We start from the raw sequence: 18983 nt of genomic DNA on the forward strand, positions 1-18983 counted from the left end.
TCTCCTAAACTATGAGTTCTGAGTTTTAGGTTCTAGGCTTGGGCTCTGACCCCATGTTCTGAGATCTACTCTCTGTTGCTAGATTGGCCACTTGACCTTGACCTAAATTTTGACTTTGAACTATGGCTTCTAGATTTGAACTGCGGTCCCTCTCCTGAGGGGTCTGAGTGCAGTCCCTCTGTCCCTGAGCTTGGTGCGCTGAGGTCTTGGCTGAGGATTGGGGCTCAGAGCACCTGATCCTTCTGCCCTGGTCTCTGAGCTTAGACCATTGGAATCTAGACTGCAGGCCCTGATTTCGTGGCTCCAGCCACTTGTGTGAACTCTGTGCCGCACTCAAGGCTGCAAGCCATGCCCTCCGGATACTCTAGATTCTGTGTTGTGAATCCTAAACTATGAGTCACTGGCTCTCCTCTCTGTGTGGAGCTGGTCTCTGGGGTCAGGTGCTTTGTTTGGGGCCACTCTTCCCTGAGGTTGCTTCTCTGGGCTGTGGGGTTGGGGTTTTAGGCAGATTCTTCATTCCAGGCTAGAAACAAAGGCAACAAATCCCACAGCTTGTGAGGGGTGAAAGGGACTCCTGAGGAAACACAGAGAGCCGAGATATTTGCTTCTCAAGACCTTTGCCAAGAAACATGGATCTGGCCAGAGGTTTGTTCAAGGAGGAACAAGAGCTTGGATACACACCTTGAGGAGAGGTGGGAGCCTCTCTTTCCACAAAGTCTTGAGCCAGCCAGACACAAAGAGAAATGGAGGCAGAGAACATCAGAGACTGGCCTGTGAGATCAGGAGAGAGGATCTGGCTCACTGTGGTTGCCCTGTATCTTTGCACATTGCCTGAATATAACCAACATTTGTTAATGAATGAAAGAATAATGAGCCATGGCAGGTGGGGGGGAAGTAGACTAAGGAGAAAAGGGGAAGGGAGAAGGAACAGGCATTTATTGAGCACCTGATATATGCCCCTCTGTGCTGGTCACTTCATGGGCAATATCTCTTTCAATCCTCACCACACCCTGAAGTAGGGGATAATATGTGACCTGTGTCAGAGGTACCCAAGACCATTGCCAGGTTTGATAATTCTCTAGGAGGACTCAAAGGACTCAGCATATAGTCATACTCATGACTGTGACTTTTTATAACAACAGCAAAATCTTCAAAGGGAAAAGGAACATGGGATAAAGCCCAGAGGAAACCAGGCACAAGCTTTCAAGACTGCGGTAGAGTCACACGGGATGCACTTAATTCGTCCAGCGATATTTTGTGACAAAACACGTAAAATATTATCTACCAGGGAAGCTCATTAGAAACTCAATGTCCAAGATTTTTATTGGGGACTGGTCACATAGGTACTTTCTGGCTAGCATGTACCAGCATTCCTGACTACTACAAGGAAAATAGTTGTGCAGCACAAATCACATTTTCTGTATAAAAACTTTAGGCATAGTAAGCCACCGTTATCAGTTCTGGGAGTAGCAATACAAAAAAAACTTGTTGATGTTGAGTCAATTCCAACTCATAGCAACTCCACAGGACAGAGTAGAACTGCCCAATAGGGTTTCCAAGGAGAAGCTGATAGATTCCAACTGCCGACCTTTTGGTTAGCAGCTGAGCTCTTGATAACCCTTAAGAAATCCAAGTTCCCAGATTCAAAACCCAAAACTACCATACATGCAGGCCTTTTCAAGGGTGGCACTCTGAGGCTTGCTATGTTAACTTTTTTCTACACAGTAAAAAAAAAAAAAAAAGGTATGACTAATACCAAAGGTAATCAGTACAGTGTGTTCAAGAATGAGCGCGTGTGCGTGCGTGCGAGCGTGTATACCTCTTTTTGAAGAGTGATGTTGACACCATGTCAGGTGTTTCTGAACAGGAATGTAGAGATCTAGGAGGTGGAGGCTGACTCATGGCGGGACATGGTCTGGAATCCTCAGCAGCTGTGTCCTGGGAGGCTACATCCAGAGTCTAGCTCTCAACTTTCACCCTGCAAGAGGAGCATTTGAAACCCCCAAAATCTGGCTCCTAGTCCAGCTGAGCCTGGCTCCAACCACCACTTCTTCTCCTCATACCCCAAAGGGACCAACCAAACCTCTCCCCTATTCTTCCATTATATTAGCTGCTGGCCCCCAAAGGGGAGGATGGGAGGGCAGAGGATGCATACACACCAGGCGTGACTGCACGCTAAACTCAAGCTCTGATCTTCACAGAGAATGGTAACTCCCCACCAGAGTGTCCTGAGGTTCAGCTCTTGCTCCTAAAATATGGACATATAGACAGAACCAGCTGACAGAGCTTTTGCTGTGAGCACTGCATAGGAGGGCCTTTGGGTGCACAATCCATTCCACCGAGAGAAGATTTTCCCTCAGAGTTGAGCAGGGAGGAGTGGTCCCCCAGGAAAGCATGGAACACGGGCACAAGGAGGCCCTGAAAAAACAGAATTTCCTTTTTGCAGAGAGATGGAAGGGTGGGAAAGTCTTCTCTGAATGGCCTCCTGGAGCCATCCTTGAAAATGGAGAACGCTGTGGAACACTCAGAAACTTCTTAGAGGCAAGACCTCCTGCAGTAGGAGACGTGTGGTGCCTCTCTGACCTCTGGTGGCCATGTGCTGAACTGCAATGGACTAAGGTGATTGACCCATATCCCCTGCTTGGTTTTCTACTCCAGGAAAACTGTCCCCATAGGGTTTCCAAGGCTGTAATCTTTACAGAAGCAGATTGCCACATCTTTCTTCTGTGGAATGGCCAGTGGGTTTGAACAGCTGACCCTTCAGTTAGCAGCTGAGTGCTTAACCACTGCACGACCAAGGTTCCTTCAGGGGCTTAGCAAAAATGTCAAACATCACCTTCTTCTGTTTACTCATTCACATATTCTGAGGCTATGATTTGGCAAGTGCCATAACAAGATGTGATGACAAAACCTAAACATCAGTGTTCTCTGGACGTACCGTCTAATGGGAGGACCAAGCACCCATTTTATTAAATTCATCCACTGCTGTGAAAGTAAACAGGGGTCTAAAAATAATAATAATGAAGGGAGACAAAGACTGTGTGGTCAGGAAAGATCTTTGAGGACATGGCATTAAATTTGAGACCTAAGGTTTGGGGATGGAGAAAGGCAACTCTAGGCGGAGGGAATAGCTAGTGTAAATGCTCAGGAAGAGGGAAAGAGCCTGGCTTTTGTGACCATCGGCAAGTAGACCTGAGGGACTGAAGCAGTTCAGGGTCTAAGTTTCATCTAAATGGCAGCCATGCCCCCAGTGGCCACTTTTTCCACTTTCCTCCTCTGGCTCCTCCTACTAGGTTGAGTCTCTGGTCTCTGGGATCTCACGGTCCTGGGCTGTCCGCTTCAGGCTCTGGGTATTGACCATACCCTCAGTGATTGGAGATCTGAGCTCTGGGAGGGGGATGGGGACCCTGAACCTGCTTCCTCTATTCTGGTCACTGAGACTGGGTCCCTGAGCTCTGACTGCTGGTATTAACCCTGGACTCTGTTTGGGCCATGACCTTAGTTCCCTAGAGACGGAGTTTCAGGCTCTGCTCAAGAGTTGGGTGTTCTGGCCCTGGACCCCTACTTGGACCTGCCTCCTGGATTCTGGGTTCCAGGGGCTGAGCTCATCTTTCTGGACTTTGTCTTTGGTGATGTGCAGGGCTGTGGTGCTGCAAGTTTAGCTGAGCTACTCAGTCTTGTCTCCTCCCTGAAGATTCCTTATTCAGGCTCTGGGCACCGGGCTATTGGCTCTCAACTCTGCCTGTGTGGTTCAGCTTTGTGCTGCTCATGGCCAGAGAACTGGTCTCTATCCATATGCCCTGGGTAAGGGGTTTGTTTGTATTGGTTCCTGGGCTCTAAGTTCCCATATGAGTTCTCTGGTCTGGTGTTGGGATCAGAGCTGGATCTTGGGCTCAAAGTTCTGCCTGATTCTAATGGATCCTTAGGGGCTAAGTGTGGGATAAAAGTGAGGATTCAAGGCTCCAAACCAAGGGGAATACAGGAACTACTGGACCAGCTTCTGCTTGGCAGACATGTAGGCCAGGTCAGAGTATATTCCCTCTTGAGCTGTGTCACCCTCAGAAGTGACCCCACTTCCCTCAGGACAGGTTCTACTCTTGACTGAGTGGGTGGCCTTCAGAAGTTACCTTACTTGCCTAAGCCTCCTTTTCCTCATCTGTAACATGGAAGTCTGAATGTCACCTCCAGGGAAGGAGTTCCCGTCCTATTGGGCTGACATGATTGGCTTAGCATTTTCAACACTATCTTGAAGGAAGGGAATCCTCCCAGGCTCCTGAGTCCCAGATCCATCCCATGCAGCCTCCTGAAAATACTAATTAGTGTCTAGTTTGTAGGCTTGTTGGGAGTACAATATAAAACACTTAGAAGAGGGCCCATCACAGTGTTAACACTGCATGAGTGTTAGCCCTTAGCTTACATCAAGGTGAATCCTTCAAGAGCAGTGATTCCCTGTGTCGTGCAGTCTCTCTTGGTGTAACAAGTACCAAAAATTAACTTTGCTTGACACCAGGTTTTGTTCCTAGTGGTCTTTTGCTGGAGAGCACTGGACATGCCCTTTCCTTGTCTTTTGTCCTACTCACAACATGGCAACTTCTCAGGGGAAGCTGAGTGGGGTTAGGAAACTTAATTTAATTTTCTGGCTGGTTGTAGAAGGTGCTGTTCCCAGCCCTCTGTAATTGGTGTGCACTCTTCCCTCTAATCCTTTCAGATGACTTGCTCCTTGTCCTTAGATAGTGTCCTCGCCAACATGCACTGATTATTATTCAGCTGAAAACTAGAAGGGGAATCTCTTCAAATCTCCGGGATCCTTATTCTGTTCAGTGCTCTCTGCTCTGGTACACTTTCCGGTGAACTTGAGATGCCTGGAGCTCCATGATAATCCCAGCTGTGTCCCCTGAACTCAGGGCATCCGACAGGCTTTACCTTGTTTTCCCTTTCTGTACTTCAGCCTGGAAACTGTCTCATGGCAATAAGCTGTGAGTATTGTTAGCTCACTTAGTTTGTTTCTAGTCTCCCAGGGACCACTTCCTTCACTGCCTAATGTCCAGTGTCTTAAAACACGTTGTTTTTTGTATCTTGTCTGTTTTGTTTTATCATTTCAAGTGTAAATGGATGAGTATGGCTGTATGCCAGTATACTTGTATTTACCAAAACAAGTGGTGAGCTGGGATTTGGTCCATAGGCCCAGAGTTGTCTCACCCAGGAACTAGAGCAATTCTAATCTGTTTTATATATTGAAGTTATAAAAAACATTGTATCGGAGAATGATACCCACCACTGCTAAAGAGAGTTCTAAAATCTCTAAGTCTTGTCCCTTCAGATTGTATATAATAAAGACTCAAAGAGACTAAAAGGCATGCATAAATATTTATTGATTTAGGTTACCTAAAATTATATGTGAATTAGCAAATAGAACTGGGACTAGAATTTGTTTCCTATCATATAACTTTTTTTATTTAATTTTGTTTTAATTAATTTTATTTAATTATACTTGCCAGAAGAGAATATATTTTCAAGTGGAAAAAAAGTTATTCTTGTTGTGAGTCTTGGACAGTGTTTATAATAAAGAATCACGGGAGCTATGAAGACAAAAAATCCTCCACAAAGGTCCCCCCCCCAAAAAAAAGGTCCCAGGTGGAGGGAAAATCAGATGTTGGCACAAAGAAAAGCCTGAAGGTGCATGAACATTTATATTTCGTCTCCTTAATTCCCATGATACCTACTTCTAAAAGAAAAATTGAGTATGGTGTTATACTTTCGTTTCCTTTTTTTTTGCTAAGACCAGTAGTAACTTTGGAAAAATCAAGGACACAATAATGTCTCCTTATCTGAGATGACATTTCTGTCAAGACAGCAGAGGGTGCTCTTCTATTAAGATAGTCCACTGTTCAGTAGCAAGTCTGTTTCAAAATGATGTTTACAGGGTACCAAGAAATATACTTTAATAAAAGTGTTATCTGTATGATTTCCTTGGACCTATTCCTTTTACTGCCTTTTCAAGGAGGTCAATTCTTGAGTTTAATATCACTGATAGTAACCTTTTGGGGAACAGAGAAACCATTGAAAATATGATAAAAGCTACAGACCTTTCAGGGAAAACCATCTGCTTGCATATACATAGAAAATTGGCAAAGAAATTAAGGAGGCTCTCAAAAACCACTTGGAATCTTTCCAAAATATTCCCAGTAATTTGCAGAGTCAGTAAAAAAAAATTTTTTTATTATGGAAATTTTCAAACATAAAAAAGAGAAAATGTAATGAGCTCAACTACACCTGTTATCAATCTTGTTTCATTTATAACCCCAACCACTTCTCCTCTGCTTTCCCCATACACACTGGATGGTTTTGAACCCAGTTAATCTATATCATTCCTACGATAAATATTTCAGTATATAATCTCAAAAAATTTTTTTCATAAACATAAACCAAGAGTACCATTATTATACCTTAAAAAATAAATAATAATTCTTTAATATTACCAAATATTAAGTTGTCATTTTCTCATAATTTTTTACCCTGTAGTGTGTACACATTTAACTTGATTTAGCTGATGTTTTATGTTGTAAAATCAACCTAGGTACAGTCTTAAAAAATAAGTTCCTACAGCTAAACTTCTCAGAATAGATCTTATTTTGTAGATCTGAGTTTGGAACAATGAAAATGATATGCCTAATTAAAAAACAAAATTAAATCAAAATGAAAATAAAAAAGCATTCTTAAAAATGGAAAGCAAATGAAATAAACCTAACTCTGTAGTGAGTTGATGACTTAACCCTACAAATTAGAATTATTTCAGGCTACTTTAAACACAGTGATTTGACTGTACACTCTTAGTGGGATATAGTCTAAGAACAAAATAACTATAAAACAAAACAAAAAAAACTTAAAATCATTTTAATCATAACATTCAGAAAACCAAACCCAAACCCATTGTCATTGATTCTTACTCATAGCACCCTATATAGGAGAGGGCAGAACTGCCCCATAGGGTTTTCAAGGAATGGTTGGTGGATTGGAACTACGGACATTTTGGTTAGCTGCGGAGCTCTTAACCCTGTGCCACCAGGGCTCCAATCATACCATTAGTAATAATGTTTTATTGCTATCCTGAAATTGTTTTGCAAGTGTAGTAGGATAAAACAATAATCATGCTGTCATTAGGAATAAGAATTTTCACAATAAAATAAAGGAATATAACTATAAAATCATAGAATTTAAATTGAAATTATGAGCATGAACTCATGATATATATTCTTAGAAAGATGAATTTCTTAGCTCTGTCCACTAAAACATCCTAGAAACAATGACAGATGACTTTTCAGCAGCAATGAGCACCACGGTGCACAGATTGTGAACTCCAAACACCATCTCTAATTAGGATTCCTTGGAAAAATGGTTCCAAAACTGGGACAGGAAACGTTCAAGATGAGCCAAAAATATTTAATCATAACAGAAAGTAAGGAAAACTATCAAAGACTCTTGGGATCCTAGTTATGTCAATAGGAACAAGGAACCATCATGAAGTGTATCCTACTAGCAAAAGATGGGACAAATTAAGAATCAATTGCTTATATCAGTAGGAAGTTGTTTCTATTCGGGAGGAAATTGATGAGTCTGGTTAGGTTTCAGATCAGACCATCCCATCACTGCCTGTACTAGCTTATGAGATATAACTGTAAGCCAACTAGTTTTGTCAGTATATGATGAACATTTTATATGCCATTAAATATTGTTGTGAAACCATGATTTATATTAGCTAAGTATTTTTTTTTTTTAAGTATTATCCCGTCCTTGGGTCTTTACCATATTTAACAATTTCCCCATAGCTGGACATTTAGATTACTAATTTCTCTTTCTTATAAAAAATTTGGGATGCTCATCGTCACAGCAAAGTATTTGTGCACAGTTATGATTCTTTTGCTCCTGAAATGAATAGATGATCTTTATTCTACCTTTTAATCCTGAGCCTCTATGATAAGAAATCAAAGATACAGGATGACATCATTTGCCATGGTGGAAGTTAGACAGTAATTTAATATACAATGCCACCCTGCTTTTCCCCTAATCATTATTTTTCTTCATTCGGACTCCAGGCACAAGTGCTACACATCTTAGAATAAGGAACAAATTTGAAAGACCTGAATTTTAAAAGTTCTGGATTATAGATGTTTACAGCGTGCAGTAAAACTTGGCAATAATAAGTGACTCTGAGTCACTTTTAGGCAGATTAGGCAAGTTATTCTAAAACTTCATTGTGCATTAGAATCACCTGGGTGCTTGTTTAAAATGCAGCTTTGTGAGTTCCAACTCCTTGATCTATTCAGTGCATTTTTTAAGAGCTATTGATTTAGGACTTAAATTATACCTAAGACCTGATATGTAAGTGTGAAACAAAATGTTTAGGTCAATGGTCCTAAACATCCTTGGTATTCTCAAAATTGATGCTGATTGCTATAGATTTATTATCTTGTGTTTCATCTTCATTTCCTTATCACAGATTTCTTATTTTTTACATTTTTTTTCTCCTACATAGTAATATGGTAACAGAAATTGCCTTCCTGTCACTCCTCTACATATGCAATTTTCAAGTGTTATTATATTTATAAACCATTTTATGTAAGTTTTTCTTTTAAAATAAAGTTCTTTGTTAAGGAACCCTCAAACATCAATTCAAAGAAATGGTACATTTGGTGACTTAAGGCTTTGGAACAGACTAATGGGAACAGATGATTTGGGATAGGTTGGTATTCAGATCATATCATGAGAGATCAGGCTTTGCAGGGGGAAAGCATGTTCCAAGTTCATAGAACTAGAGAAAAAAAATCATACTTTGGAGCTTTTTTGATCAAGTATGTTATGGAAAATCGTGTGGTCAGAGTAGCTATGGAAATTCTTAATTATTTTTTAATTTTATTTTGTTGTAGACGATATACACAGCAGACCATACACCAATTCAATTGTTTCTACATGTGCAGTTCAGTGACGTTGATTACATTCTTTGAGTTGTGCAACCATTCTCACCCTCTTTTTCTGAGTTGTTCCTCCCTCACTTTTAAAGCTTTTAAACTCTGATTTCTTGTGAGGAAATCCTGTTTCGAGCATTACTCAACCAAATGAAAAGAACCTGGAGCCAGAGATTAGCATATAGGATTGTGAGAAACAGAAACAAAAAGAGCAAGGAGGAAGGAAGGAGAAGATGAAGTAACTTATCAAATTAGCCTTCCAGTTGATGAACCACTTGCGGAGTAGGACCATAGCTTATTTATCACTTGGTCCTACAAACACCCTGTTACTGTTAGGTGCCCTCGAGTCAGTTTTCGACTCATAGCAACTCCGTGTGACAGAGTAGAACTGCCCCATAAGGCTTTCTAGGCTGTAACCTTTGTGGGTTTTAATCTTTACAGGAGCAGATGCCAGGTCTTTCTCCTGCAGAGCCACTGGGTGGGTTCAAACTGCTGATGTTTAAGTTAGCAAAGTACTTAATGGCACTACCAGGGTTCCTTTCAAATATGTTAGCGATATTCAATGGTATGCTCTCAAAAAATGCTTGTCAAATTGCCTTAATTTTTTCTTCCATTATGGTGTTTTAGGGTTCACTTCTCCAGAGAAACCATGGCTTTGTTTTCTTCCCCAAGATGTCTGTTTCTTTCTCTCATACTTCTGAATTGACCAATTTTAAATCCTAGATTTTAAAATGGCTGACTAGAGGGATATTTGCATTAGCATAATGGATCAATACAAATTAGACAGCGTATGTGACTAAAAACGAAACAAAAAACTTGACTAGCTGAGGCAGAAAGGGTAAATTATTTTGCTTGTGAAATCTGAAGAAATATTGGTCCACCAAACAGCAAGGTCCCAGGGACTCAAATGTCCCAGAATTGTCTCTCCATTTCTAATTCAAGAGATATCTGGATATATTAGATAGTATTATGCATTTTTACCAATTAGATATTATTATGCCATTTTACTAATGAGAAAGCTGAGGTTCAGAGAGTTTAATTGATGTCCCCCTGGTCACACAACTAGTAATTACAGAACTAGATTTGAACTGTGGCCCATTCTGATTTCAGAGCCTAAAATCAGAAACACTACCTCCTGCAACACTCTGGACTTGGCTCCTCAATTATTGTTTGTGTTGCACCTTAATTTCTTAATGTCAATCATAATTACATACACCGATTTTAAAATCTGTTATTCATTACTATTGTGTTAAAATAAATGAAAATGGGTAAAAAATAAGAACAGTTTAACACCCATGTCTTACATATTTTTATCATATTTTTAAATATCTGAAATAAATTGCATTGAGAAAAGTACTCTTCCATCTTTCTAGTAGTGGAAGTCTCTTAAAACTCATTTTTTAGTGGGTTTAATCTTGGTTTTTTTTAGAGATACCATGATTTTCAGTTCTTAGATTATAGTAAGGACTGCAGTGCTTAGAGAACTGATCTTTGGATAGAAGAAGGCCGACCAGTGAGAGAACTCAGGACCCAAGGAATGACACAGCACTTAGTTCTCTGTATTTTCTTTTTGCCTTATATATCCCAAACTGAGTTCTAGAGAAGCTCATTACCTAAAAATGCAAACAGATCAGTCAAAAAAAGCCACAAGAAAAGCCTGCTCTCTCTAGCCAAAGGACAGGGAAAGGGACATGGTAACAAGACAGAAAACTGTTAGACAATAACCATCTACTATAGCCAAACAATACAGAAAAAAATAGGGGCCCCAACCCTAACCTCCACCTGTAACTACCAAGTAGGGAGCCTAGACTTCCACCCTTGCCAGGCTGCAACGAGGCACCCTAATACCCCCTGCCTTCATGGTATCATGGAAGACCAAGTAGAAAGCATGCACTTCCACCACCACTTGGCAGTAAGGTCCCTCCTACTCCCTGCTACGGTACTGTCAGAAGAGGCCTGGAGGAGAGTCAAGACTTTTGCCACTGCACAGTGGTAACAAGTCCACACCTCATCCACAGTATCAGTTGCAACCACATGGGAGGTGGTAATGAGGCACCCCTAATCTTCCTGGCCTTACTGGGAAGCCAGAAGTCACCTTTCTATCCAACAGTAACAAGAAGCCTCCACTCCTCAGATGTAAATGGAACTTGGACTTCCATCCCACCTGGCCATAAGAGAAGTCTACCTATCTCCTGCCCCAGTAGTGTAAGAGACAACAAAACAAAACAAAAACCAAACCCATTGCTGTCTAACGCATAATGACCCTATAGGACAGAGTAGAACTGTCCCATAGAGCTTCCAAAGAGTGACTGGTGGATTCAAACCGCCAACCTTTTGGTTAGCAGCCGTAACTCTTAACCACTGCTAAATAAGGTCCTAAGTCCCATAACGTAAATCAATTGCAATCGATATCAAATCAGTTTTGTTCCCCTGTGTTCTGACACCAGCTGTACATGCAGCACTTCTTCCTCTGACCTTACACTGGAACTAGGTCAGAGCTCACAAGTTAAAGGGCACAGTCCTCCAGACTGTCAGCTGTGCTCTAGACCTTCGCTGCCAGCCACAAGTTTGGGAGTTCCCACAACATTCTCACTTCTGTCCTGCTGGCTGCAAATTTGGGATATTCCCACTACTCCAGTAGGGTGCTAGCCATAAGGTTGGGCGGTCCCAGAGCTCTCCTCACTTCTGACAGTTTGGTCACTAATCTGAGGGTTCCTGCTACCCCCTCCAGGATACCATCCATAAACTCAGGGATCACCAAGGCCCAATCACTTTCAACCTGCTAACTCCCACTACTCCTCAGGTTTATTAATTTGCTAGAGTGACTCATGGAACTCACAGAAAGTGCTATATTTATGATTATGGTTTTATTATAGCAAAAAGAATACGAATGAAGAGACACATAGGACAAGGTCTGGGAGGGTTCACAATGTACAGCTACCATGTCCCAAAAAGGGACGTCACCCTCTTATGCACAATGATGTCTTTCACCATTCAGAAAGCCCATGAGGATTTAAAGTCCAAAAGTTTTACTGGGGATCTTATTATGTAATTTAAACTCCAGACCCTTTCTCTTATAACACTATCCGATATTGTTCTCAGTGTATGTAGAGGAAATATTTAAGATAGTGTTATAAGTTTTGCCTCAACTGTCAAAGATAATTTAGAAAACTCAAGAGGAGACGGAAATATTTCTACACTTCATTCAAACTGGTAAAGTGTTGATACCTGTAGACTGTGATAATATATGTATAAATAATGTTATACCTAAAATATATAAAATACTATAGATAAAACAAAATGAGACTCTAAAAAATGTTCAACTAACCCACAAGAAGGCATGAAAAAGAAAATAAAGGAATGAAAAACGGAGAGAATAAACAAAAGGAAAAAATAAAACGGCAGATTGAAGCTCTAATATACCAATTAAAAAAAAAATTGCCATTGAGTTGATTTTAACTCATAGTGACCCTATAGGACAGAGTAGAACTGCCCCCATACAGCTTCCAAGGAGCACCTGGTGGATTTAAACTGCCAACCTTTTGGTTAGCAGCCATAGCACTTGACCACGACTCAACAGGGGTTTCCAATGTATCAATAGTTACATTAAATGTAAATAGTCTAAACCAATTAAAAAACAGAGATTTGCAGAGTGGATTTTAAAAAACACAGCCCACCTATACTCTGTCTACAAGAAACATCAATATAAAGATATAGGGAAACTGGAGGAAAAAAGATAGAAAAAATATATCATGCAAACATAGTCAAAAGAAAGCATGAACGGCTATAGCAGATAAAATAGACTTTAGAGCAAAGAAAATTAACAGGAATAGCGAGGAACTTAACAAAATAATAAGAGAGGCATTCCACCATGAAGACGTAAACCAAAGCCAAATCCACTGCCGTTGAGTCGATTCCAACCCATAGCAACCCTATAGGTCAGAGTAGAACTGCCCCATAGAGTTTCCAAGGAGCTCCTGGTAGATTGAAACTGCCAACCTTTTGGTTAGCAGCCTTAGCTCTTAACAACTATGCTACCAGGGTTTCCTCCATGAAGACATAGCAATGCTCAGTGTAAATGCAACAAATATCAGAGCTGTAGAATACGTGTAATAAAATCTAAAAGAACTGAAAGGAAAAATAGATAAATACACAGTTACAGCTGGAGATTTCAACACTGCTTTCTCAAAAAAAAAAAAAAAAATTTTTTTTTTTTTCTCAACAAGTGATAGAATAACTAGACAGAAAATAAGTAAGGATATAGAAGAACTCAATAACAGCATCAACTAATAAGATCTAATTGACGTTTAGACATTTATAAAACATATTTTTTTTATTACCCCCAAATAGCAGCAAGCACATTTTTTAAAGCTCCCACAGAACATATACAAAAATATGTCATATCCTGGATATATAAAAGCCATAACAACTTTAAAAGAATTGAAATCACATAGAGTGCATTCTCCAACCACAATGGAATCAAACTAGGAATTGATAGCAGAAAAATAGCAAGAACATCTCCAAATACTTGTGTTATGGATTGAATTGTGTTCTCCAGAAATATGTGTTGTAAATTCTAACCCCTATACTTGTGGATGTAATTTCATTTGGGAATAAGGTTTTCTTTGTATGTTAATGAGACTATATCAGAGTAGAATGTGTTTTAAGAGAATTACTTCTGAGATATAAAAAGAGATTAATCATAGAAACAAGGAAGCACACAGATCAGGGAAGAAAGATGCCAAGCCACATGAAGATCACCAAAGAACCAAGGAACAGAAAAGAGGCAACAACCTTCCCCCAGAACCCACAGCGAGGAAAGCCTTCCCCTAAAAGTCATGAATTTAGACTTACAGTCTCTTAGCTCTGAGAAAATAAACTTCTATTCACAAAAGCCACCCACCTGTGGTATTTCTGTTATAGCAGCACTAAGAAACTAAGACAAATTTTTTTTTTTTTTAACCTGGAAAAAATGAATGTTAGAAGATAGGTAAATCATATAATATAGTTATATTTAGGAAATTCAAAAACTATATTGTCCATAGCCAGAAATACCACTCAAACTTAAAAAACAGTGGATTTATTCTCTTGTGATATATTTATCTGTTCATATTACAATTAGTAAATTCATTATTTTCCACTCATGTCTGTTTAAAAATATATGTCATTATATGTTTTATGAAAGTATCTAAGCAACATACAAAGAGCCCTTACTCTGTCGAGCACAGATACTTGGGATATACCAACGAGGACTATAGAAAAGGCGAATCCCTGCACTTGAAGAGTTTACATTCTTGTGGAGACAATGTGATGACGAAAATAAATAAATAAATAAAATAGAAGTTGATAGTGATATGTAAAAAACAAAGTAGAGCAGAGTAAGAAGAACTGACAGTACAAAATAGCAGGAGATATGGATAGAGGAACAGATTACAAAAGTATATAAAGTGGTCATAGTAGACCTCATTGAGAGGTGAAATCTGAGTAAAAACTTGAATGAAGTATGTAAATGAGCAAGAAATTTATGGGGGATGGATGTTCCAATCAGAGGGAACAGCAAGAACCAAGTCTTGATAGGAGATGAGAACATCCAAACACATAGCTGGAACAGGAAGGAAACATCATGGACAAAATGGAGTAAGCCTGAGGAAAAGCAGGAGATGAGGTCAAGGAGGAATAGGTAATGAGATGTGTAGGACCTTGTAGACCCTTGAAAGGACTCTGGCTTTTAGTCTGAGGACAAGAGGAGCCATTATAGGGTTCTGAATAAAAGGATCAACATGATGTTATTCCATTTTACTCAGTCTAACAAGATTAGAAGCAGGGTGCCCTGTCAGGAACTTCTTGGTGGGCTACACCAGCATGGGGATATGGAGGTGGTAGGTGGTTGCCTTGTGGATTTTTTTAAGGAATACTAAAACAAAGACACATGGAAATACAATTAATTTTTTAATTATAAGAAGAACTTAAAATTTTATTTTGCGGTGGCTATGTGTTTTTTATGTGTCTACTCTGTCCTGTCAGGTCGCTATGAGTCGGAATCGACTCGACAGCACTGGGTTTGGTTTTTTGGTTTGGTATGTGGCAATATGCAGAACAATGGACCTGCAAAACTGATTTCTAGTTCTAGATCTAATTACCTGTGCAAATTTAAAATCTCTGCACCTCATTTACATGATCAATTAAGTAAGAATTTTACTTTATGCTTTAAAATCCTGTGAGTTACAAAATAAATTATTCTGAGTGAGCCAAAATTAATTTTAATCGGAATAGATGCAGAAAGGCAAGTCTAATTTTTTTCATTATTAGATTTACCTTTCAATACTCACTCATAGCCTAGTAGATACCAATGGATGTAGGAATCACTTAGAATTGAAGTAAGGAAAATATATAGAAAATATTGGCCTTCTTTTTATAGAACTATTAGACATTAGAGTTGTCCTATTTGAATAGACAATGGTCTTTCATCCTGTTTTGCTGATCATCGTAACATTGTCATGTCTTTCAGGTTTTCTACCTTGATTTGTAGTATTATTAAATGTTTCTTTAAACATTATGGTCACCACAGGCCAGAACTAAAAGACTTAACTGCTAAATAAAAAGATTTTAGTGTAACTAGAAAAAGCATGAAGCAATAATTGGCTCATATATGACTTTGTCATGTGTTCATATCCTGTGAATCACCCTCTAGAAATTCTCATGGTTTTCTCCATTCTCTGAGATCCATTTAACTGAACAAGCTAATGTCTGTTATTTAAATGTGACTAGAAATGATTATTGCTCAAGCAATAAGTACCCTTTGAATGCTTATTATGTATCAGACAAAGTACTAAGCAATGGGGAACTATACTGGGCTATGGCCCTGATTCTAAGAATCTCACTATACAATCAGGAAGACAATTTAATATACGTATAAATATATATGATTAAGTATTATTAGGAGAGGCAATATAATAAAATTAGACTCTAATGCTTAGGTCTGACAGTGTGATGTTTATATAACCTCTGTAAACCTCAATATCTCCATCTGAAAATAAAGGTACAAGAGTTCTGTTAAAAATTTAATGAGGGCTACTATGTGCATGGCCCACAGTAAATGTTCAATAAAAATTGGTTGTTATTATCGTTTTGAAAGTTATATTATTACTGTAATAGAAGTTTGAGACCAAAGGTCTATGAAAGCCCAAAAGCAGTATTGTTCTCTAAAATATCTAGACATTATATTCTCTTAGGGCAATGAAGCCTAAAGGAGGCAGTGTGGGTTCAGAGAAACAGTGTGGGGTTCAGAATCAAGTAAAACGAGAGTTTATTTCTCAACTTTGCCATAGGTTTTATGACCTTGGCAACTTACTAAACTTCTCTGAGCCTTTATCTTGTTCTGTATAAAATGTTGACAACCTGTCCTTCGATATTTGGGAGAGGATACGGGATTTGTTTTGGGGAGTGTTTTGGAAAGAGTATATAAAGTGTCTAGTATAGAGCTTGGAGTGTGAAGGGCATTTCACAAGTGATAAAAACAAAAAAATAAAAATAAAAAAGTGAACCCATTGCTGTCGAGTCAGTTCTGACTCATAGTGATCCTACAAGGCAGAGTAGAACTGCCCCACCCCATAGAGTTTCCAAGGAGCACCTGGTGGCTTTGAACTGCCGACCTTTTGGTTAGCAGCCGTAGCACTTAACCGCTACACCACCAGGGTTTCCTTGCAAATGATAACCCACTACCAACCCAGTGCCATCGAGTCAATTCCGACTCATAGCGACTCTATAGGACAGAGTAAAACTGCCCCATAGAGTTTCCAAGGAGCACCTGACAGATTTGAACCTGGTGGTGTAGTGGTTAGGTGCTACGGCTGCTAACCAAAGGGTCGGCAGTTTGCAAATGATAGCAACTGTAATTATTGCTATTATGAAAGTAGATAAGGATTGAATACGGAGATCAAATTCTAATCCAAGTGATAATTCTTCTAACTAAATTAAATTTTGCAACAGTATTAGGTCTCTTTACAGGCTCAGTTGATTCTCAAAGTTTTCATCCTTATGCAAACTTTAATAATACAAAGACTTACTGTGGGGCTCACTTAGCTTAGGAAGGAGGGACCCTTTTAAGAAGGGAATGGATAAAACAAAATCACTGCATCTTCTCCACTATTAACACACAAAGCTTTTAAAACCTAATCAAATAGTTTTACCTTTTTCATTTTAAAGTTGGAAGTCATAAATTCTTATCTGTCCCCATGTTCAAAATACTAAGATTGTCACATTGCCACAGTTCTGGGAGCGAGGGCCCCTGGATTATTATAAAACTAGAAGGTTATGATGTACAGTTTAAGCTAATGAAGGTAGGTTTCCAGTCAGGATGTGGAGTCACTCCCTGCGGTGAGGTTGTTAAATAGCCAGGAATGAGACATGTCTATAATTAGAGAAGCATTAGACGTTAGTGATCCCCAGCGACCAGGGAGCCTGTGCCCATGGACCAGTCAGACTGGCTGGCTACCCACCCAAAGCTATTTCCTTCATCATTCAAAGTCAGAAGCAATGTAATGAGGATTGGGCTAACAAATTCCATTGAGTCAAAACTATCCATTCAAAGAAAATGGGCTTAAAAATTGCATGTGCTTAGAGGGAAAACAAAAACCAAAACAAAGCAAAAGTGGTATCCAGTAAAGAAACAAATTGATAAGGTAAAAGAAGAGAACAAAGCAAAAACAAACCTCAAAACATTAGGCAGCAAATCATAGAGTATTGCTACATTATTGTTCTCCTTAATCATTACTAGAGTTTGGAAATAGAAGAGCAAAGAATGCTGCAACAAGTCATTACATTTTTCTGGGGGTCTCCATCAGTTGGAATTGACTGGATGGCAACTAACAACAACAACATAAAAAAAAAAATAGATTTGTTAAAAAATGCAGAGAGTACCATTGTCAGGGACCCCTGTGTAATCTGAAAGGTTAGCAGGCTGAGAATGTTTGGAATATGTGAGCCCTATAAAAGGTCACAGAAACGCTTATCTACCTTTGTTGTTTTACAGATAAAGAAATCAAAGCAGAGAAGGAGGAGAAGGAGAGGGAGAATTATTATAACCACAGTTATAATAATTTTGCCTTATTTAATTTCCCATTCTTTGTCTTATTTGATTGTCAGACCAACCCAATGAAGCAGTGAATTACCATTACTCACATTTCATATATGAGAAAATTGAGTAACAGAGGGGTTGAATTACTGTAAGTACCTGTCTAGGAACTCAGTTCTTTCTGCCTCCAGGGATGTTCTCCTAATAACTGGAGGCTAAATCCTTGTCTCATGTCTTAGATATCTATTGCTGCCATAACAGAAATAGCACAAGTAGATGGTTTTAACGAAGAGAAATTTATTTCTTCACAGTAAAGTAGGCTAAAAGTCCAAATTCAGGGCATCAGCTCCATGGGAAGGCTCTCTCTCTCTGTCGGCCCTCTCATCAATCTTCACCCGCACTAGGAGCTTCTCAGTGCAGGGTTGCCTGTACTGCTTTCTTGGTGGTATGAGGTACCCCTGTCTCTCTGCTCATTTCTTTTTTATCTCGAAAGAGATTGCCTCAAGACACAATCCAATCTTGTAGACTGAGTCCTGCCTCACTAACACAACTGCTGCCCATCCCCCATCATTAACATCATAGAGGCAGGATTTACAACATATAGGAAAATCACACAATACTGGGAATCATGGCCCAGCCCAACTGATACACATATTTTTGGGGGGACATAATTCTATCCACGACATCTAATGTCTCATAGTTCCTGGTATTGGCAGTCAGGCCTCGTATTATTCCCTGTAGTCTAGGCTGCAGTCCTGTAAATTCTGAATACATTTCTTTGGATTCATTTGCTTGTATTTGCACAAATTCACTGACATTAAAAAAGAAAATTCCACGTAAGCACAGAGTTCATCTGAAACCTATACACCAGATACTATAGGAGCACGCTTATTTGTTCATTCATATATTTACCTGTTTTGTTCACTGCTTTATTTGCAATGCCTAGA

The sequence above is a fragment of the Elephas maximus genome, chromosome 16 (genome assembly GCF_024166365.1).
Source record: "Elephas maximus indicus isolate mEleMax1 chromosome 16, mEleMax1 primary haplotype, whole genome shotgun sequence".
In the NCBI taxonomy this organism is placed as follows: domain Eukaryota; kingdom Metazoa; phylum Chordata; class Mammalia; order Proboscidea; family Elephantidae; genus Elephas; species Elephas maximus.